The sequence below is a fragment of the Molossus molossus genome, unplaced genomic scaffold, assembly GCF_014108415.1.
Source record: "Molossus molossus isolate mMolMol1 unplaced genomic scaffold, mMolMol1.p scaffold_m16_p_2, whole genome shotgun sequence".
Lineage (NCBI taxonomy): Eukaryota > Metazoa > Chordata > Mammalia > Chiroptera > Molossidae > Molossus > Molossus molossus.
Genome location: NW_023425355.1, coordinates 47,793,703 through 47,817,727, shown reverse-complemented (window position 1 = coordinate 47,817,727; position 24,025 = coordinate 47,793,703). Strand labels below are relative to the sequence as shown.

Genomic DNA, 24,025 nt, shown 5'->3' with positions numbered 1-24,025 from the left:
AATTTTGTTTCATGTTAAAAAAATAAGTACAAACAAGAATAAAAATATAAATATTATTATATAATCTATAATATTTTGCCTTGAATTATTATTTAATTTTATAACATTTATTAGCTCAAAAAGTATATACCTTTCTTTATAGACATATCTAGTGAACACACTCTTTTTAAATATTAATACTCTCAATCTATTTTCCTCTTAACTATTTGACATTTGTAATTGTTATGCTTGTACATAAACTCAACAGTTCACTTATATAACAATCATTTATTAGTGCCACATTTTACTCTATCAATAATAAGGGATTTTCCCACCCACATATCATCTAGAATGCATACCTATATTTGAAACTGAGTATTTTGATATTCATGATAATTCAAAATGCTGCACCTTGGTCATGTTCAAGTTCAGAAAGACCAAATGATGTTGAGGTATGTATCAGCTATTCAGCCTTTCAAAGACCTAGACAAAAACCCAAATTAAGTAATAGATTTGGCTTGATGAGAGTCCAGAACCAGACTTCCAGTAACTCTTTGATGGACACTGTGTCCACAGATGTTATCAGTATGCTTTATAATTGATATACACATTACAGAGATTTTTTTGAAAGTGCCTAATGTTTAATAATTAAAAATGATAATGATCTGGAGGCATTTTGAAAAAAAGTTGTAGCCCATGTCTCCTTTTATTCTTCACATGTTTCAGTCTGTTTTTCCTAGAAGGCTCCATCACCATGACTTCTCAAATTCAGAACTTGAGTGCTCCTGTGACTGCCTAGGCCTGGGAACAGGCGCCCCACACACAGTCTGTGCTCTGGCTAAGACTTTCCCAGTGTTTCTTTGGGTAACACACACACCCCTGGCAAACATAAAGACAGGCATGTGAATTCTTTTTGAATATGTTTTTATTTTACACATTCTCCTCAAACTATACCGAAAAATTCAAGAAGAAGAAAGACTTCTAAACTCGTTTTATGAGGCAAGCATAATCCTAATTCTAAAAGCAGATAAAGACACTACAAAGAAAGACAATTACAGGACAATATCCCTGATGAACATAGATGCCAAAATCCTGAACAAATATTAGCAAATTGGATCCAGCAATACATTAAAAAAATTATTCACAGTGACCAAATGGGATTCATCCAAGGGATGCAAGGATAGTACAATATTTGCAGATCAATAAATGTGATATACCACATAAACAAAATGAAAGATAAAAACCATATGATCATATCAATAGATACTGAAAAAACATTCAACAAAATTTAGCACCCATTTCTGTTTAAACGCTCGGCAATCTGGGAATAGAGGGATCATATCTCAACATAATATAGGTCATATATGAAAAACCTACAGCCAACATCATACTCAATAGGCAAAAACTAAAAGCATTTCCCTTAAGAACAAGAACAAGAAAGGGATGCTGACTTTCACTACTCTTATTTAACATAGTACTGGAAGTCTTAGCCAAAGCAATAAGACAGGAAGAAAAAATAAAAGGGATCCAAATCAGAAAGGAGGGATTGAAACTGTCATTTTTCGCTGATGATATATTGTACATAGAAAACCCTAAAAACTTCATTAAAAAAAGTACTACATTTTTTGAGGAAACACCATATTGTTTTCCAGAGTGGCTGCACCAGTCTTCATTCTCAAGAGTAGTGTACTAGAGTCTTCTTTTCTCCATACCCTCACCAGCGCTTGTTGTTTGATGATTTGTTGATGGCAGCCATTCTGGCATGTGTGAGAGGATTCCTCATTCCACTTTTAGGAACATACCCTAAGAAGCCTGAAACACCAACCAGAAGGAATATCTGTACCCTTATGTTCATAGCAGCACTATTTACAATTGCTAAGATCTGGAAACAGCCCAAGTGCTCATCAGTAGATGAGTGGATAAAAAAGGAACTGTGGTACATATACAAAATAGAACACTATCCAGCTGTAAGAAAGAGATATCTCTTACCCTTTGAGACAACATTGAGGTACCTGGAGAGTATTATGCTAAGCTAAATAAGCCAGTCAGAGAAAGACAAGTACCACATGATCTCACTTATTTTTGGAACATAATGCACATAATAAGCTGTCAACCAAAAGAGATCTAGAATCATGGAAGCAGGGAACAGACTAACAAACCACAGAAGGATGGAGGGTGGAAGGGAGGGAAGAGATAAACCAAATAACTTATATGCATAGATGCACAACCAATGGACACAGAAATTAGGTTGGGGAAAGCAGGAGAAGGTGGGAACAGGAAGGAGGGGGTCAATGGGGAAAGAAGAGAGACATATCTAGTACTTTCAACAATAAAAAAACCCCAAAACTCATAGACACAGACAACAATATTGTGATTACCAGAGAGAAAGGAGTCTAGGGAGAGGCAGAAGAGGGTAAAAGGGGGATAAATGGTGATCGATGATCGAAGGAGAGTTTACTTCGGGGAGAAGGGGAGGGATTCCTTCTGTGGAGAGCTAAATTCAATCCTTATAGGACTCTTCTGAGATGGAAGGTGCCATTGATAAAGAATAGAGTGGAAGGCTCGGCTGGTGTGGCCCCGTGATTGAGCGACGACCCATGCACCAGGAGGTGGCCAGTTGGATTCTCAGTCAGAGCACATGCCCAGGTTGTGGGCCTAATCCCCAGTGGGAGGCATGCAGGAGGTGGCCAATCAATAATTCTCTCTTATTGATGTTTTTATCTCTCCCTTCTCTTCCTCTCGCTCTAAAATCAATAAAGATAAAAAAAAAAAAAGAATAGAGCAGAAAAAAATATTATTTTTGAATTTAGCAGATGGTCTGGCTAGCCCAGTAGAGAATGACAGAAGCCCACCCATGGTTAAACCAACCCATTGCCTCAGCCGGAAATCTGGGTTTAAATCACAGACTCAGAACTACCTAGATGACTCACAGGGACCACAGACACATGATGGAGCTCAGCCAAAACGAGATGGAGCCAGCTGACCAGCCATGATTGAGAACATAAGTTAATAAATAAATAAATAAATAAATATTTTTATTGATTTTTTTTAGAGAGAGAGGAAGGGAGAGAGAGAGCTAGAAACATCAATGTGAGAGAGATACATCGGTTGGCTGACTCCTGCACAACCCTATTTGGGATCGAGCCTGCAACCTGGGCATGTGTTCTGACTGGGAATTGAACCTGGGATCTCTCAATCTACTGAGCCACATTGGCATGGCGGTATGTGAATGTTAATAGGCCCTCCTTTGATACAAATTATTCTTCAGAAGATTTAATGAGTTAAGCATATTAACATTTACTAGAATAAACACCATTCATATTTACATTGAAGTCCCTGAAAGTAAAAGAAAATGTATGCAGGAATTAATTGATTACCTTTGGTAAAAGTATTAATATCTACCTGCCCATGTTTGTGGGCCCAAAGACATAAAAAAGAATAAGACAATCAACTCTGTGAGGCAGTTAAGGACATACCACATGATTAACTCCCTCCTTTTCTGTTTTTGGTTTTGTTTTTGCACTGGGAGCTCATGGCAAGAGTAGTTCTCTTTTAGTGGGAGATCAATTGATTTTGCAATTGGTGAGGGGATTGTTTTTGAGAATTTGCAATGGCTCAAGAATTTAAATGGATCCAATTGATAATAGGAAGGGCTGTGTTGAATATTTTATTGTCATTATCAAAAGTAGTAGAAGTAGAAATATTATTAGTATGTCTTATTAGAAAAGGGAGAGAGGCAGTTGTCTGATTAGAAAGATGGTAGAGTGCAATAGCATATAGCATGGGTGTTGGACCCTAATGACACTGCTCTTGTGTCCTGGCTCTGCCAATTAACCAACTGTGGGAACTAAGATATATTGCTTAATGTCTCTGAACCTCCATTTTTACCTGGGGGTTAGCAAAAGGTCTATCTCATAGTGCTGTTATAAGAATTGAATGAGTTAATAACTGTAAAATACCTAGCACATTGCCTGGTACAAATGTACTCAATGAACATTATAAATGGCATTTTATTATTATAGAAACCATGGCTCAAAGCAAGATATATATATTTACATCAAGATGTCCTTTGATTTGGATGTCAAGAGCTGGATGCCATTTTTGAATGAAACTGCCATCAGGTTTTTCTATTTCATCACTATGTTGCTCTTTCCTCCACAGTCAGGGTCTGCCTGGTCTCAGACCTGCAGATTCAACTCTACCTGAGTCCCTGGACTAATTCTTCTTTTTTTTTCTTAAATTTTTTTTTTAATTAATTTATTTATTTTTGTTACAGATGTTTCTCCTTCTCCTCCCACTGATTCCCCCCTCCACATCCCTCCCCACCCTGTTCCCAGCTTTGTTGTCCATGTCCACTGTTCATGCATACATGCATATAAGTTCTGTGGTTTATCTCTCCCCCACTACCCGCTCTTCTGGGGATTGTCAGTCTGTACCCCACTTCCAGGTCTCTGGAACTACCCCATTCCTCAGATTATTATGTTCATTATATTCCATAAATAAGTGAGATCATATGATACTTGTCATTCTCTGTTTGGCTTGTTTTGCTTAGGATAATACTTTTCAGATCCCTCCATGTCATCTCAAAGGATAAGAGATCTTTATTTCGTACAGTTGCATAGTACTCTATTGGGTATATGGACCACAGCTTTTTTTTATCTATTTGTCTACTAATGGGCATTTGGGCTGTTTCCAGATCTTAGCTCCTGTAAATAGTGCTGCTACGATCATGGGGGTATATATTCTTTCTGATGGGTGTTTCAGGCTTCTTAGGGTATACTCCTAGAAGCAGGATCACTAGGTCAAATAGCAGTTCAATTGTTAATTTTTTGAGGTAATACCATACTGTTTTCCATAGTGGCTGCACCAGTCTACATTCCAACCAGCAGTGTACTAGAGTCCCCTTTTCTCCACACCCTCACCAACACTTGTTTGATGATTTGTTGATGGCGGCCATTCTGACAGGTGTGAGGTGATACCTCATTGTTGTTTTAATTAGCATCTCTCTGATGATTAGTGATGTTGAGCATTTCTTCATATGTCTCTTAGCCATTTGTATGTCCTGTTTGGAGAAGTGTCTATTTAGTTCCTCTGCCCATTTTTTGAGTTATTTGTTTTTCTTTTGTTGAGTTGTATAAGTGCTCTATATATATTGGAAATTAACCCCTTATCTGATATATCATTGGCAATTATGCTCTCCCATACAGTAGGTTGCCTTTCCATTTTGATGATTGTATGCTTTGCTGTGTAGAAACATTTGAATTTGATGTACTCCCATGTGCTAATTTTCTCCTTTGTTTCTGTTGCCTTAAGTGATGTATCAGTGAAAATTCTGCTATGTATGATGTCTGAAATTTTGTTGCCTACAGTTTCTTCTAGGATTTTTATGGATTTATGAGTCACATTTAAGTCTTTAATCTATTTTGAGTTTATTCTTGTGTATGGTGTAAGCTAATGGTCTAGTTTCATTATTTGCATGTAGCTGTCCAAATTTCCCAACACCATTTATTAAAGAGGCTGGCTTTACTCCACTTGCCACCTTTGTGAAATATTAAATGAGCATATTGCCTTGGGTCCATTTCTGCGTTCTCTGTTTTGTTCCACTGTTCTATGTGCCCATTCTTGTGCCACCACTAGGCTGTTTTGATTACAGTGGCTTTGTAGTATAACCTGAAATCTCTAATGTGATCCCTCCAATTTTGTTCTTCTTTTTCAAGATTGCTATGTCTATTTGAGGTCTTTTTTGGGTCCATATGAACTTTTGAAGTATTTGTTCTAGTTCTGTGAAGTATGCTGTTGGTATTTTGATGGGGATTGCATTGAATCTATATATTGCTTTGGGTAATATGGACATTTTAATAACGTTAATACTTCCACCCATGAATAAGGTATGTCCTTCCACCTTTTTATATCTTCCTCTATTTCTTTTTCCAACGACCTGTAGTTTACTGAGAATAGGTCCTTTATTTCTTGGTTAAGTTTATTCCTAGGTATCTTAATTTTTTTGCTGCAATGGTAAATGGGATTGTTTTTTTTTTTTTTTTCTTTTCTTTCTGTGTGTTCATCATTGGTGTATAAGAATGCCATCGATTTCTTTTGTTTTTTTTTTCTCTTTAAAACTTATTTATAAGTTGCTCAATAACGTACTGTGCCACTTTAGGTGCCTGGTTAATAATCCTTGTTTGATAACAAATGGGGAAGCATTCCAAGGCTATACACATTACTTGAGAGTCCAGGAGGACCTGTGCTTCAAGGAATAAAGGTAAAGATGGTCTAGAGCCAATAATCCTATGAAGTGCCCTTATTTTTTCCACAAAAAAGATTGGATAAATTTTCTCAAAAGCCAATTACAATAGTGACTGTGTACTACCAAAATAATAAGAAAAAAAGGATTAAAACATTTCAGCCAAACAGTATTTTACTAATTAAGTATCAGTAAATCAAGATACAACATGTATAAATCTCAGGTGGATGGCTTGCCATATCAATTTTTTTTAAACTTTATGAAGAGTATCTTTTTTTTTAATTGAGATATAATAGATGTAAACATTATATTAGTTAAGGTGTATAGCATAATGACTTTTTCTTAATTAATTAATTTTTTTTACAGATGTTTCACCTTTTTCCCGCACTGATTTCCCTCTCCACCTTCCTCCCCACCCTGTCCCCACCTTCATTGTCCATGTCTGTTGTTCATACATACATGCATATGATTTCTCTGGTTTATCTCTCCTCCACTCTCTCTTCAGGGTATTGTGAGCCTGTACCGAACTTCCACGTCTCTGGGACTACCCCATTCCTCAGATTATTATGTTCATTGCATTACACAAACAAGTGAGGTCATGTGATATTGGTCTTTCTTTGCTTGGCTTGTTTTGCTTAGGATAATACTTTCCAGGTCCCTTCATTTCACCTCAAAGGATAAGAGACCTTTCTTTTTTACAGCTGCATAGTACTCCATTGAGTATATATACCACAGCTTTTTAATCCATTCGTCAACTGGTGGACATTTTGGCTGTTTCCAGACCTTTGCTAGCATAAATAGTGCTGCCATGAACATGAGGGCACAAATATTCTTTCTGAATGGTGTTTTAGGCTTCCTAGGGTATATTCCTAGAAGTGGGATCATTGGGTCAAATGGAAGTTCAATTTTTAATTTTTTGAGGTAACACCATACTGTTTTCCATAGTGGCTGCACCAGTCTGCATTCCCACCAGTCCCCTTTTCTCCACACCCTCGCCAACACTTGTTGTTTGATGATTTGTTGATGGCAGCCATTCTGACAGGGGTGAGGTGATATACCATTGTTGTTTTAATTTGCATCTCTCTGATGATTAGTGATGTTGAGCATTTCTTCATATATCTCTTAGCCATTTGTATGTCCTGTTTGGAGAGGTGTCTATTTAGTTCCTTTGCCCATTTTTAATTGGGTTCTTTGTCTTCCTTTTGTTGAGTTGTATGAGCACTCTCTATATATTGGAAATTAACCCCTTATCTGATATATCATTGGCAATTATGATCTCTCATACAGTGGGTTGCCTTTCCATTTTGATGATTGTATCTTTTGCTGTGCAGAAGCTTTTGAGTTTTGTTTTGTCCATGTGTTTATTTTCTCCTTTGCTTTTGTTGCCTAGGTGATGTATCAGTGAACATTGTGCTGCGTATGATGTCTGAAATTTTGTTGCCTACAGGCTTCTTTCTTCTAGGATTTTTATGGATTCATGAGTCAAATTTAAGTCTTTTATCCATTTTGAGTTTATTCTTGTGTAGGGTGTGAGTTGATGGTCTAGTTTCATTTGTTTGCATATAGCTGTCCAATTTTCCCAGCACCATTTATTAAAGAGGCTGTTTTTACTCCACTGTATGCTTTTGCCACGTTTGTCACATATTATTTGAGCATATTGCCTTGGGTCCATTTTGGGGTTCTCTGTTCTATTACCCTGATCTATCTGCCTGTTCTTATGCCAGTACCAGGCTGTTTTGATTACAGTGGCTTTGTAGTATAACCTGAAATCTGGTCATGTGATCCCTCCAACTTTTTTCTTCTTTTTCAAGATTGCTGTGGCTATTCGAGGTCTTTTATGGTTCCATATGAAATTGTGAAGTATTTGTTCTAATTCTGTGAAGTATGTTGTTGTTATTTTTATGGGAAATGCACTGAATATATAGATTGCTTTGGGTAGTATGGACATTTTAATTATGTTGATTCTTCCAATTCAGAAAAAGATATGTGCTTCCACTTTTTTATATCTTCCTCTATTTCTTTATTCAATAACCTGTAGTTTTCTGTGAATAGCTCCTTTATTTCTTTGGTTAAGTTTATTCCTATGTATCTTAATTCTCTTGGTGCAATGGTAAATGGGACTGTTTTATTAATTTCTCTTTCTGTGAGTTCATCATTGGTGTACAAGAATGCCATCGATTTCCTGACGTTAATTTTGTATCCTGCTACTTTGCCAAATTCATTTATTAAGTCTAGTAAATTTTTGATGGAGTCTTTAAGGTTTTCTACATATAGTATCATGTCATCTGCGAATAATGACAGTTTTACTTCATCCTTTCCAATTTGGATCTCTTTTATTTTTTCTTCCTATCTGATTGCTGTGGCTAAGACTTCCAGTATTATGTTAAATAAGAGTGGCAAAAATGGGCATCCTTGTCTTGTTCCTGTTCTTAAGGAAAATGATTTTAATTTTTGCCCATTGAGTATGATGTTGGCTGTAGGTCTTTCATATATGGCCTTTATTATGTTGAGTTATGATCCTTCTATTCCCAGATTTCTGAGTGTTTTTAATGAAAATGGGCGCTGGAATCTTTTCAATGCTCTTTCAGCATTTATTGATATGATCATATGATTTTTATCTTTCATTTTGTTTATGTGGTATATCACTTTTATTGATTTGCAAATATTGTACCAGCCTTGCATTCCTCAGATAAATCCCACTTCGTCATGGTGAATAATTTTTTTGGTGATGTATAGCTGGGTTGGATTTGCGAGTATTTTGTTCAGGATTTGGCATCTATGTTCATCAGGGATATTGGTCTGTAGTTTTATATCTTTGTAGTGTCTTTTTCTGGTTTTGGGATTAGAATTATGCTGGACTTATAACATGAGTTTGGAAGTCTTTCTTCTTGAATTTTTTGAAATAGTTTGAGTAAAATGGGTATTTGTTCTTTTCTGAATGTTCAGTAAAATTTCTCCATGAAGCTGGGAGAGTCTAGATTACATCTTCAATTTCTTTTGTTTTTATTGGTCTGTTAAAGTTTTCTCTCTCTTCCCAGTACAGTTTTAGGAGACTATGTGTTTCTAGAAGTTTGTCCATTTTTCTAAGATTGTCCAATTTGTTGCCATATAATCGTTCATAATATTTGTTAACGATCCTTGGTATATCTGTGGTGTCAGTTATTATTTCTCCTCTTTCATTTCTAATTTTGTGTTTTTGGTTTCTCTCTCTTAGTTTCTTGGTGAGTCTAGCTAAGGGTCTATCAATCTTGTTTATCTTTTCAAAGAATAAACTCTTTGTTTCATTAATCCTTTGAATTTTTTTTTTTTTAGGCTCTATGTCATTTATTTCTGCTCTGAACTTTAACATTTCCTTCCTTCTACTTTTTCTGGAGTTTTCTTTCTGTTTGCTTTCTAGTTCTTTAAACTGTGAAGTTAGATAGTCTACGAGAATTTTTTCTTGCTTCTTCAGGTAGGCCTGTAGTGCTATGGACTTCCCTCTCAGAACTGCTTTTGCTGCATCCCATACACTTGGTGTTGTTATATGTTCATTTTCATTGATTTCCAGGAAGTTTTTATTTTCTTCCTTGATTATCATCATGGTAATCCATTTATTGTTCAATAACATGCTATTTAGCTTCCATGTTTTCAAATGTTTTTGCATAGAGATTCCAAAATGGCGGCAGAGTGAATGTAAGCTACACAGACCATCTCTCGGGACCAAACTGGAATTACAACTATAACACAGACAAATCAATGGGAAAAAGCAACAGATATGCAGCTTGCAAGGACCATATAAGCAGAGACACTGACTCGATCCTGGTAGGATTGCGAAGGCGTGAGAGGGGGACTGGGAGCCCAGGAAGAGCAGTGGCCTTAGCTGTGAACAGCACCCTCCGGATAAAGTCCCAAGAGGCTCCACAGCGCAGAGCTGGGACAGAGGCTAAAATAGCCACAGCCACTCACCTGGGGCTCTGGCACTGGGAGGGTGGACTGGACTGGATTTGTGTGGGGACACTTGGGATTTTGAGGGCGCTCAGAGCTTTTGCTGATTTGCAACCATGCAGGACTGTGGCCATCGTGCTTCTTCCCAGAGCTTTGGGGAGAGGCTGCAGCCCCTCCCTTGAGATTTAACCCCAACCTGTGGGCCACTCAAATGCAAATTGAGGCTCACTAACAACCAGCATCTTCCTCACCCTCAGGATATCCCCTTATGCTGAGCACCTGAGGGAGTTTTTCAATCAACTGACAAAATCCAAAACTTTTCAAGTAACCTCAACTGCTAGCCTTCAGGCAAAAAGCCAGAGAATAACAGTACCATTCCCGGGTTGGCAAACTAATCAGGAAAGTAAGACTTGACAGTGGTGATTATCGTGGGTCCTCCCTCACTATCTAAACCCAGGAGAGGGAGCCACAAACAGCAGAACACCAACACCCACAGGGAAAACGTAGCAGGTTCCAAAGCCCACTGTAATAGCCAAAATGGTGAAACACAGAAACAAAAGCCAAAGAAAGGAAAAGAGAACTCCACTGAAGAGGAGATCAATGTGGAGCAGTTAGGCACTTTAACAGAGCTAGAATTCAGTGCCATGATCTTGAAGAAACTCAACAGCATCAGTAAGGACATAGAGATGTTGAAAAGAAAACAAATGGAATTTAAAAACCACCAAGAAAAGATCAACAATGACATATCAGAAATAAAGAACACATTGGAAGGTCTGAATAGCAGAGTAGAGGAAGTTGAGGACCGGATCAATGAATTAGAAGATGTGGAGAAAAAATAAAACAATCAGAAAACCAAAAGGAAAAAATAGTTAAAAAACAGGAAAACAGCTTAAGAGACCTGTGGGACAACCGGAAACGTAATAACATTTGCATCATAGGGGTCCCTGAAGAAGAAGAAAATGAGCAAGGATTAGAGAATATATTCAAAGAAATAGTGACAGAAAACTTCCCTAATTTGATGAATTAAGAAGGCATTCAAGTTCGAGAAGCACTGAGAGCCTCAAGTAAGAAGAACCCAAACAGTCCCACACCAAGACACATAGTAATCAAAGAGCCAAAAATTAAAGACAAAGAGAGAATCCTAAAAGCAGCAAAAGAGAAGCAACAGGTTACCTACAAAGGAAACCCCATAAGGCTCTCAGCTGACTTCTCAACAGAAACACTACAGGCCAGAAGGGAATGGCATGAAGTAATAAAGGTCATAAAAAATAAGGATCTAAATCCAAAACTACTCTACCTAGCAAGGCTATCATTCAAAATAGAAGGTCAAATAAAGAGCTTCATAAACAAACAAAAAAAAGCTACGGGCATACAATGGTACCAAACCAGCACTGCAAGAAATGATAAAAGGATTGCTGTAATAAGCAGAAGAAATAGAAAGAAAAATATAACCATACTAAACAAAAATGGCAATAAATAAGTAAATATCAATAATCACCTTAAACGTAAATGGATTGAATGCTCCCTAAAAATACACGGAATAGCTGATTGGATAAGAAAGCATGATTTCTCTATATGTTGTTTACAAGAGATGCACCTCACAACAAAAGACTCACATAGGTTGATAAAGAAGGGATGGAAAAAAATCTTCCAAGCAAATGGAAAGGAAAAAAAGCTGGGGTAGCAATACTCATATCTGATAAAATAGATTTCAAAATGAAGGTCATAACTAGAGACAACGAAGGCCACTACATAATATTGAAAGGATCTATCCAACTGGAACATATAACCTTGATAAACATATATGCACCCAATATAGGAGCACCAAAATATGTTAAAAATCTTCTGGAGGACTTCAAAGGAGAAATCAATGGCAACACAATCATAGCAGGGAACTTCAACACCCCGCTGACATCACTGGATAGATCCTCTAGAATAAAAATTAGCAAGGAAACAGAGACTCTAAATGAAGCACTAGACGAAGTGGATTTAATAAATATCTACAGAAAATTACACCCCAAAACTACAGAATTCACATTTTTCTCAAGTGCACATGGGACATTCTCAAACACAGACCACATTGGGACACAAACAAAGTCTCTACAAGTTCAAGAAGATTGAAATCATATCAAGCATCTTCTCAGATCACAATGGCATTACTAGAAATCAAGTGCAACAAGAACATGGAAAGACATTTGAACACATGGAAGCTAAATAGCATGTTATTAAACAATGAATGGGTTACCGAGACAATCAAGGAAGAAATTAAAAACTTGCTGAAAACCAATGAAAATGAACACAAAACAACACAAAATCTAAGGGATGCAGTGAAAGCAGTTCTAAGAAGAAAGTTCATAGCACTACAGGCCTACCACAAAAGACAAGAAAAATTTCTAGTATACTATCTAACCTCACCAGTTATAGAACTAGAGAGCAAACAAAAAGAAAACCTGGATCAAGTAGAAGGAAGAAAATAGTAAAGATCCGAGCAGAAATAAATGACATAGAGGCCAAAAAGACAATTCAAAGGATCAATGACACAGAGCTGGTTCTTTGAAAAGATAAACAACATTGATGGACCCTTAGCTAGACTCACCAAGAAACAAAGGTAGAAAACCCAAATACACAGAATCAGAAATGAAAGAGGAGAAGTAACAACTGACACCACAGAAATGCAAAAGATCGTTAACAACTACTATGAACAATTATATGGCAACAAATTCGACAATCTAAGCGAAATGGACAAATTTCTAGAAACACATAGTCTCCCAAAACTGGACCAGGAAGAGATAGAAAACTTGAACAGACCAATAACAACAGAAGAAATTGAAGATGTAATCAAGACTCTCCCAGCAAACAGAAGCCCAGGCCCGGATGGCTTCACAAGGGAGTTTTACTGAACATTCAAAGAACAACTAACACCCATTCTCCTGAAACTATTTGAAAAAAATTCAAGAAGAAGGAAGACTTCCAAACTCGTTTTATGAAGCCAGCATTATTAGAATTCCAAAACCATAAAAAGACACTACAAAGAAAGAAAACTGCAGGCCAATATCCCTGATGAACATAGACGCCAAAATCCTGACCAAAATACTAGCAAATGGGATCCAGCAATACCCCCAAATAATTATCCACCATAACCAAGTGGGATTCATCCCAGGGATGCAAGGCTGGTACAATATTCGCAAATCAATAAACGTGATACACCACATAAATAAAATGAAGAATAAAAACCACATGATCATATCAATAGATGCCGAAAAATCCTTTGACAAAATCCAGCATCCATTTTTGATAAAAATGCTCAGTAATGTGGGAATAGAGGAATCATATCTCGACATAATAAAGACCATATATGAAAGACCTACAGCCAACATCATACTCAATGGAAAAAAAACAAAACCATTTAACTCAAGAATAGGAACAAGGCAAGGATGTCCACTTTCACCACTCTTATTTAATATAGTACTGGAAGTCTTAGCCACAGCAATCAGACAGGAAGGAAAAGTAAAAGGGATCCAAATTGGAAAGGAGGAATTGAAACTGTCATTATTTTCAGATAACATGATACTATATGTAGAAAACCTCAAAGACTGTCAAAAATTTACTAGACTTAGTAAATGAATTTGGAAAATTAGCAGGATACAAAATTAACATCAAGAGATCGATGGCATTCTTATACACCAATGATGAACTCACAGAAAGAGAAACTAAGCAAAAAATCCCTTTTACCATTGTGGCAAAAAAAATAAGATACCTAGAAATAAATTTAACCAAAGAAATAAAGTACCCATTCGCAGAAAACTTCAGGTCATTGAAAAAAGAAATGGAGGAAGATATAAAAAGTGGAAGCACATACCCTGTTCATGGATTGGAAGAATTAACATCATTCAAATGTCCATATTACCCAAAGCAATCTATAGATTCAATGCAATCCCCATCAAATACCAACAGCATACTTCACAGAATTAGAACAAGTACTTCAAAAGTTCATATGGAGCCAAAAAAGACCTCGAATAAGCAAAGCAATCTTGAAAAAGAAGAAAAAAGTTGGAGGGATCACATTACCATATTTCAGGTTATATTACAAAGCCACTGTTATCAAAACAGCCTGGTACTGGTGCAAAAACAGGCATATAGACCAGTGGAACAGAACAGAGAACCCCGAAATGGACCCAAGGCAATATGCTCAATTAATATTTGACAAATGTGGCAAGAGCATACAGTGTAGTAAAGGACAGCCTCTTTAATAAATGGTGCTGGGAAAACTGGACAGCTACTTGCACAAAAATGAAACTAGACCATCAACTTACACCCTACACAAGAATAAAGTTAAAATGAATAAAGACATAAATGTGACTCATAAATCCATAAAAATCCCAGAAGAAACTGTAGGCAACAAAATTTCAGACATCATATGCAGCAGAATTTTCACTGATACATCACCTAAGGCAATAGGAACAAAGAGAAAATGAACACATGGGACTACATTAAGCTCAAAAGCTTCTGCACAGCAAAAGATACAATCATCAAAACGGAAAGGCCCACTATATGGGACAGCACAATTGCCAATGATATTTCAGATAAGGGGTTAATTTCAAATATATACAGAGTGCTCATACAACTCAACAAAAGGAAGACAAAGAACCCAATTGAAAAATGGGTAGAGGAACTAAATAGACACCTGTCCAAACAAGACATACAAATGACTAAGAGACATATGAAGAAATGCTCAACATCACTAATCATCAGAGAGATGCAAATTAAAACAACAATGGTATATCACCTCACCCCTGTCAGAATGGCTGCCATCAACAAATCATCAAACATCAAGTGTTTGTTGAGGGTGTGGAGACCATGGGACTCTAGTTCACTGCTGATGGGAATGCAGACCGGTGCAGCCACTGTGGAAATCAATATGGTGTTACCTCAAAAAGTTAAAAATTGAACTTCCATTTGACCCAGTGATCCCGCTTCTAGTAATATACCTTTAGAAGCCTGAAACACCAATTAGAAAGAATATATGTACCCCCATGTTCACAGCAGCACTATTCACAATAGCCAAGATCTAGCAACAGCCAAGTGTCCATCAGTAGACGAATGGATAAAAAGCTCAGGTGCATATACACAATGGAGTACTACACAGCTGTAAGAAAGATCTCTTATCCTTTGAGACGACATGGAGGGATCTGGAAAATATCATCCTAAGTGAAACAAGCCAAATAGAGAAAGTCAAGTATCATATGATCTCACTCATTTGTGGAATATAATGAACATATCAATCTGAAGAGTGGGGTAGTCCCCAAGACGTGGAAGTGGGGTACAGACTGACAATCCCCAGAAGAGGGGGTGGTAGGGGAGAGATAAACCACAGAACTTATATGCATGTATGCATGAACAATGTACATGGACAACAAAGCTGGGGACAGGGCAGGGAGGGATGGGGAGGGGGGAATCAGTGGGGGGAAAAGGAGAAACATCTGTAACAAAAATTAATAAAAAAAGAAAGAAAAAGAAAATTCAAGTTAATGTTAAAATTGTCATCCAGTATTTTAAAAAATATACAGCAGCTAAAAAAATATATCTCTCAGACGTGCCCAATTTACAAACTAGGCACTCTTGGATAATTTGGTTTAATATGCTTTACAGATACTTAAAAATAATTTTATGATAAGTTTTTCTTATTTTATAACTTAAAATATTTTTGTAGCTCATTTTTATGTTAAGATTGTAACTTTATTTTGTTTATTTTTATTTTTGAAAGTATTACAAATATCCTCCTTAATTCCCTATTGACCTCCCTCCTTCCTGTTTCCACCCCCCTCCTGCCTTCTCCAGCCTAATGTCCATGTGGATTGGTTGTGCATATATGCATATAAGTACTTTGGTTTATCTCTTCCTTCCCCTCCCACCCCGCACCTCTCTAAGGTTTGTTAGTCTGTTCCTTACTTCCATGACTCTGGATCTCATTTTTGTTGACAGTTTATTGTTAATTATGTTCCATAAATAAGTGAGATCATGTGGTACTTGTCTTTCTCTGACTGGCTTATTTCTACAGCCATACCATTGTGAATGCACCTGATCCTGTCTGACCTGAGGATTGTAATTTTAGAATATGTGATTCTAATACAAAACAAATGGAGTTGTTTGAAGTAGGTTTAAAATAGCAGAAACTTATTAGCAGAGTTATCACGATTCTAGTGTTGTTTATAGTGTATTTTTTCAGGTTTTGATCTGGAAGATGTAGCTGAATCCACACTCAAATTTCGATGTACTCAGTTCTATGAAAATATGATATTCAGGAATCTGAGCTTGCAGGTTACCAAGTAGGGTTGTTCATATTACTATTGAATCTTTAAATTTTACTTAATACTTTTTTTCATTTGTTGTCATAGCCTGTGCAAACTGCCACAGGCTAGTGGGGAAGCAGTTCAGAGAACCAAATGTCCTGTATACTGGCTCCCAAAGATAAGAAAATTGAAAGGGAATGGGTGCTAGGAGACAAATCATTCTAAATAATGTTGTGGTACTGTGATTTATAATAAAAAACATGTATTTGGTCTTCCTCCCCTTTTCTAGCACAGATCTCCTAAAATCCTTGGAATTTCCTGTGATGAGAGCTGTAAGGGTATGTTTTGTTACGTTATTGAGACAACCTTGGGGAAGTACCTAAGGAAGGGAACTAGTTGCCTGGAGAACTGACCATGTGATTAGAGGATTGGAACTTTCAGCCCCACCCCCATCCTCTGAAAGATGAATCAATCCCCAGTGGCCAATTATTTAATCATTTGTGCCTATGTGGTGAAGCCAACATAAAACTTCAAAAGGATGCATTTCAGAGAGCTTCTGTGTTTGTGAACACCTGGAGATTTGGAAAGAGTGGTGCACCTGGGGAGGGCACAGAAGCTCCATGCCCTTTCCCACACCTTGCTCTTTGCATCTTTTCCATTTGGCTATTCCTGAGTTATATCTTTTTATCATAAACTAGTTATCTAGTAAGTAAAATGTTTCTTTGAGTTCTGTGAGCCACTCTAGCAAATCAATTGAGCCCAAAGAGGGGGTTGTTAGAACTTTTGATCTATTGTGGCCTGTTGGTAGGAAGCACAGGTGACAACCTGGACTTGTGACAGGCATCTGAAGTGGTGGGGGAGTTTTATTTTGTAGGACTGAGCCCTTTGTCTGTGGAATCTGATGTTATCTCTGGGTGACAGTGTCAGAATTAAGTTGAATTGAAGGACACCCAGCTGGTGTTGAATAATTGCTTCTTGGTATAAGGGAACCCCTATCCCTAAGACACACACATTGGGATTGGGTGTAGAGCCCAAATTAAGTGTTTAAAGTGACACAGCAAACTCCAGCCCTGAATAAACTCCCATGTGGTGATGTTTGGAGTGAGCAGATAGTTGCTGTTTTTAAGCTGAAGCAGTCCAGTTCATGGGATAAAGGGAGTGTTTGGATTCTGCTCAAGTAAGTTCAGGTCCAGGGCAGAAATTGAACTTCATATTGAGGATCTGGATTGCAAAGCGAAAATTTAAGAAAGCAGGGGGGGCACTTTTTAAGTCTGAGCTAATCCAGTAGGGGTCACAAGGATAACTAGTTGTGAATATGCTCAGGCTTCACTTCAAGTCTACCAGTTTAAGAAGAGGAAGACTTCTCTTAATCACCAGTCCTCCAGGTCTTAAGCCCAGGGTAGCTGAACCTACTATTTATTCAGTTATTATATGCCTCTGTTTTTTGGGTTTCCTCAGGGATTAGCAGGGCTGAGCTACAGTTTGAAAGCAGCCTTAGTCTGAGAAGGCCCATGGGGCTTCTATCTATAAAAATCTTATTTATGTGCTGCTTTCCAAGAACATCTCTATTGCTCATGGAATATTTGTTGAGGATTAGTTGTTGTGATGGTTAATTTTATATTTCAATTTGGTTGGGTCTCAGTACCCAGATATTTCATCAAACACTATTCTAGATGTTGTGAAGGTATTTTGTCTATGAGATTAACATTTAAATCAGTAGGCTTTGAGTAAAGCAGGTTAATCTCCCTAAACTGCTTTTCCCCAGGAAGGAAAAATTGTTCCAGCAGATTGACTTGAATTTAAACATTATCTCTTTCTCAAGTCTCCAGCACCAAAACTGTGTAAGCCAATACCTTAACTCAATCTCAATATCTATTTCAATATATGTTTCTCTCTCCTTTTGATGTTTCTCTCTCTCTCTTTTTCTCTCTCCATATATATATATATATATATATATATATATATATATATATATATCTGCATTTGAAAACATGTGCTTTCAAGACCTGATTGCTTTCAACATCAAAACTTGACCATAATGATAATGATGTGTGGAAAACTATTCACTTAAGAATGAAATGAAGGGTATTAAAAGACATTTTAGACATATTTGAACTGATTTCAGTTGTGAAACTTCTTTTAAACAACTGGGAAGAGGATACATAAATGCAAGTGATGATCTCATGGTTGAACATGTCTGTCTTCTGGCTTTTTCTGCAGCATAATGCTATGTAGTTGCTTCGGCTTGTGATTTTTCCTGTGGCATATATGATTCAGTTTGTTAACCCAATACAAGTTAATATTAACATTCCTGTGGGCTTTGTTTTAAAATGCCCCCCCCATCATATCACAATATATTTATAAGCTTGAGAAATGGATTAGTATGAGGTAACTTAAAATATGAGCAATTCTGTGAATTTAGGTCAGATACTCTTTTAGTAACTAAGCTGCTAAATGTTGAAATTCCTTTTCCCCCAAAGGCATTTAAATCTTAGTTTTGGTTGGACAGCTTCCTGGTGGCTGAAAGTTAGTAACTATGGACATTCCTAAAGCTGTTTTCTCAATTTCTTGAATTTTTCTTTCTTTTATTTTTTTACTTCACGTTTGCTCTCTCTAGCTGCCTTTGTTTTGATCAGTTGTTTAATGAATATTCAATTTTCTTTTAAATGTTCAGTAGAAAATTTGGATTTCTTGGTTAGAGAATACTACAATAAAACAATAAAATTATTGTTTTATTGTGAAATTAGAGTCACCCATTAATACCTACTTTTGGCTATATTATATTATATTATATTATATTATATTATATTATATTAATGATGTTCTTATCTGGGATACATAAGTAGACAGCACCTAGAATTGTGCTTGAGAGGAGACTTAAGAAATACTTCTTCAATTAACTTAGTTAATAAAACCCAACAAAAACAGTAAAAAGAATGGAAAACTCACTGTACAGAAAGAGTACTTTTTTAGCAAATACCATTACCTCATCCCTTTTCCCCCATTTACTATTTTAAAATTCATACAAATATGGTTTTGATGATTAGTTCTTGATTAAAAATGATAAAAACTCTGGAAGGATACATAAGAAATGGATTATAATGGTTTTGTGGGATGTAGATACTAGGTGGATAAGACAGAGCTGGGGAGGATAGAAATGGGAAAACTTTTTAACTGGATATTATTTTATAATTTTTTTGGTTTTGAACCTTGTGACTCTTTCAATGGTCAAAAATTGAATTACCTTTCTCCGCCATCATGGTGTGTGTATTTGATTCTCCTTTGCCATGTTTTCTCACAAGACTTTCAGGATCAAGAGGTTCCTGGACAAGAAATAAAAGCAGAACCTGCCCATTCCCCAATGGATTCAGATGAAAGCTTGTCATAATATCAGGTACAACTCCAAGAGGAGACACTGGAGAAGAACCAAACTGGGTCTATACGGAATTACAGATGAGAGATGGCTCACACATTTATGCTGTATCCAGGTTGCCTGCATCTTACCATATTGCTGAAAATATCACTACTGTCTGGACAGCTGGGCATTTTAATTGGAAAATTATTGGAAGCACAGTTTTTCTCCTTTGATTCCCCCCGCCCCCTGCAGTAACAGGTTGGTTCAGTAATAAATGTGAGACCTTTTAAAAAATTGAAAAAAATGTAGCTGTATGAGTGGAATGGATTTACATGTCCCTTTCCTGGAAATAGCTACTTAATTAATACAGATTTATCCATTTGGAATGATGTTTATGTCTAGAAACTGTATTTGGATATGTGTACAGAATTAACTAATATTAATAAATTGGGAGGAGAGAAAAAATGGCGGCACAGTAAATGGAAAATACACAGACCATCTCCCAGGACCAAACTGGAATTAAAACGAAAATAAAGACAAATTGTCAGGAAGGGGCAACCGAAAACAGCTTGGAAGACCACATAACCAGGGACACAGACTCAATCATGGTAGGCTTGCGAGGACACGAGAGGGGGCCAAGAGCCCATGGTCCACAGCGGCCTGGGCTGGGACCAGCAGACTCAGCTGGAAACTGCGCCCTCGGCTGGGTCCTGTGGCCTCTGCTGGGACCTGTGGCCACCTCGGATGGGACCTGCGGCCACCTCGGATGGGACCTGTGACCTTGGCAGGGTGCTACGCCCTCAGCTGGGAACAGTGGCCTCGGCTGGAAGCTGCGCCCTCGGCTGGGAGCTGCCACAGCCTCAGCCGCCCTTAGCAGGGAGCAGCGCCCTCGGGTTAAAGTCTCAGGTGGCTCCACAGTGTAGAGCCCAGACAGAGGCTAAATTGGCAGCAGCCATTCACCTTGGGCTCGGGCAGAGGAAGGGCAGACTGAACTGGAACTGTATGGGGACACTCAGGATTTGGAGGGTGCTCAGAGCTTTTGCTGAGTGCAGCCACGCAGGACTGTGGTCATCTTACTCCTTCCCAGGGCCCTGGGGAGAGGCGGCGACCCCTCCCTCGGACATTCAACCACACCTGGTGGCCACTGAAATGCTAATTGAGGCCCATTAACAACCAGCATCTGCCCCACCCTCGGGAAATCCTCTTACATTGAGCACTTGAGGGAGATTTTCAGTCAACTCAGAAACCAAGGTGTTTCAGGTGACTGCTACTAGTAGCCTCCACGCAAAAAACTAAGAGGATAACAACCATCCCCTGGGCTAGCAACTCTAACCAGGAAAGTTAAGTTTTCACAGTGGTGTTTAAAGTGAGTCCTCCCTGCCTCATCCAAAACCAGGAGAGGGAGCCACAAAAAGCAGAAAACCAACACCCACACGGAAAATTTGGCAGACTCCAAAGCCCACTGTGATAGCCAAAATGGTGAAACACAGAAACAAAAGCCAAAAGAAAGAACAAGAGACCTCTACCAAAGATGAGATAAATTAGGTGCAGTTAAGCAACTTATCAGAACTAGAATTTAGAGCCGTGATCTTGAGAAAGCTCAACAGCATGTGTAAGGACATGAGCTCCATGAGTAAAGACATAGAAATGTGGAAATCAACCAGTTGGAAATTAAAAACCACCAAGAAGAAATGAAGAATGACATATCAGAAAGGAAAAACACATAGGAAGGACTAAAAAGCAGAGCAGAGGGAGCTGAGAATCAGATCAGTGAATTAGAAGACAGGGTAGAAAAAATCAACCTATCAGAAAACCAAAAGGAAAAAATAATTAAAAAACAGGAAAACAGCTTAAAAGAAATGTGGGACAACTGGAAACATAATAACATTTGCATCATAGGAGTCCCTGAAGAAGAAGAAAATGAGCAAGGGTTAGAGAATATATTTGAAAAAACAGTGACAGAAAAATTCCCCTAATTTGGTGAAGGAAGAAGGCATTCAAGTTCAAGAAGCGCAGAGACTTCCAAGTAAGAAGACCCCGAACAAGACCAAACCAAAACAAATAGTAATCAAAGTGCCAAAAATTCAAAACAAAGACAGAATTCTAAAAGCAGCAAGACAGAAGCAACAGGTTACCTACAAAGGAAACCCCATAAGGCTCTCAGCTGTCTTCTCAAAAGAAACTCTGCAGGCCAGAAGGGAATGGCATGAGGTAATCAAGGTCATGAAAAACAAGAATCTGAATCCAAGACTACTCTACCCAGCAAGGCTATCATTCAAAATAGAAGGTCAAATAAAGAGCTTCTCAGACAAAAAGAAAAGCTAAGGGAATACATTAGCACAAAACCAACACTGCAAGAAATGTTAAATGGCTGCTGTAATTAGCAGGAGAAATAGGAAGAAAAATATAACCAAACTAAACAAAAATGGCAATAAATAAGTACATATCAATAATCACCTTAAATGTAAATGGATTGAATGCTCCCATAAAAAGACACAGAGTAGATGATTGGATAAGAAAGCATGACTCATCTATATGTTGTTTACAACAGACCCACTTCACAAAAAAAGACTCACATAGGTTGAAAGGGAAGGGATGGAAAAAAATCTTCCAAGCAAACGGAAAGGAAAAAAAAGCTGGGGTAGCAATACTCATATCTGATAAAATAGATTTCAAAATGAAGGCTATAACTAGAGAAAAAGAAGGCCACTACATTATATTGAAAGGATGTATCAAACAGGAAGATATAACCTTGATAAACATATATGCACTCAATATAGGAGCACCAAAATATATTAAAAATCTTCTGGAGGACTTCAAAGGAGAAATCGATAGCAATACAATCATAGCAGGGCACTTCAACACCCCACTGACATCACTGGATAGATCCTCTAGACAAAAAAATTAGCAAGGAAACAAAAACCCTAAGTGAAGCACTAGACCAAATGAATTTAATAGATATCTACCGAAAACTACACCGCAAAACTACAGAACTCACATTCTTCTCAAGTGCACAAGGGACATTCTCAAAGATAGACTAGATGTTTCGGCAAAAACTAAGGCTCTACAAGTTCAAGAAGACACTGGACCAGGAAGAGATAGAAAACTTGAACAGACCAATAACAACAGAAGAAATTGAAGACGTAATCAAGACTCTCCCAAAAAACAAAAGCCCAGGCCCGGATGGCTTCATGGGGAAGTTTTACCGAACATTCAAAGAAGAACTAACACCCATTCTCCTCAAATCTTTCAAAAAATTTAAGAAGAAGGAAGACTTCCAAACTCGTTTTATGAAGCCAGCATAATTCTAATTCCAAAACCAGAATAAGACACTACAAAGAAAGAAAACTACAAGCCAATATTCCTGATGAACATAGACGCCAAAATCCTGAACAAAATACTAGAAAATCGGATCCAGCAATACACCAAAAAAAGTATCCACCATGACCAAGTGAGATTCATCCCAGGGATGCAAGGCTGGTACAATATTTGAATATCAATAAATGTAATACACCACATAAATAAAATGAAGAATAAAGACCACATGATCATATCAATAGATACAGAAAAAGCCTTTGAAAAAAACCAGCATCCATTTCTGATAAAAACGCTCTGCAATGTGGGAATAAAGGGATCATATCTAGACATAATAAAGGCCATATATGAAAGACCTACAGCCAACATCATACTTAATGGGCAAAAACGAAGAGCAATTTCCTTAAGAACAGGAATAAGGCAAGGATGCCCACTTTCACCACTCTTATTTAAATTAGTACTGGAAGTCTTAGCCACAGTAATCAGACAGGAAGGAAAAATAAAAGGGATCCAAATTGGAAAGGAGGAAGTGAAACTGTCATTATTTGCAGATGACATGATACTATACATTGAAAACCCCAAAGACTCCATCAAAAATTTACTAGACTTACTAAATGAATTTGGCAAAGTAGCAGGATACAAAATTAACATAAAGAAATTGATGGCATTCTTATACACCAATGATGAACTCACAGAAAGAGAAACTAAGAAAACAATCCCATTTACCATTGCGGCAAAAAAATTAAGATAACTAGGAATAAAGTTAACCCAAGAAATAAAGGACCTATTCGCAGAAAACTGCAGGTCATTGAAAAAAGAAATAGAGGAAGATATAAAAAAGTGGAAGCGCATGCCCTGTTCATGAATTGGAAGAATTAACATCATTCAAATGTCCATATTACCCAAAGCAATCTACAG

General features: G+C 37.4%; 1 pseudogene; it reads left to right on the top strand.

Moving 5' to 3' along the window:
- The first annotated feature begins 19,724 nt into the window (after positions 1-19,724).
- On the top strand, positions 19,725-20,025 carry LOC118635293 (annotated as a pseudogene).
- Positions 20,026-24,025: the final 4,000 nt, after the last annotated feature.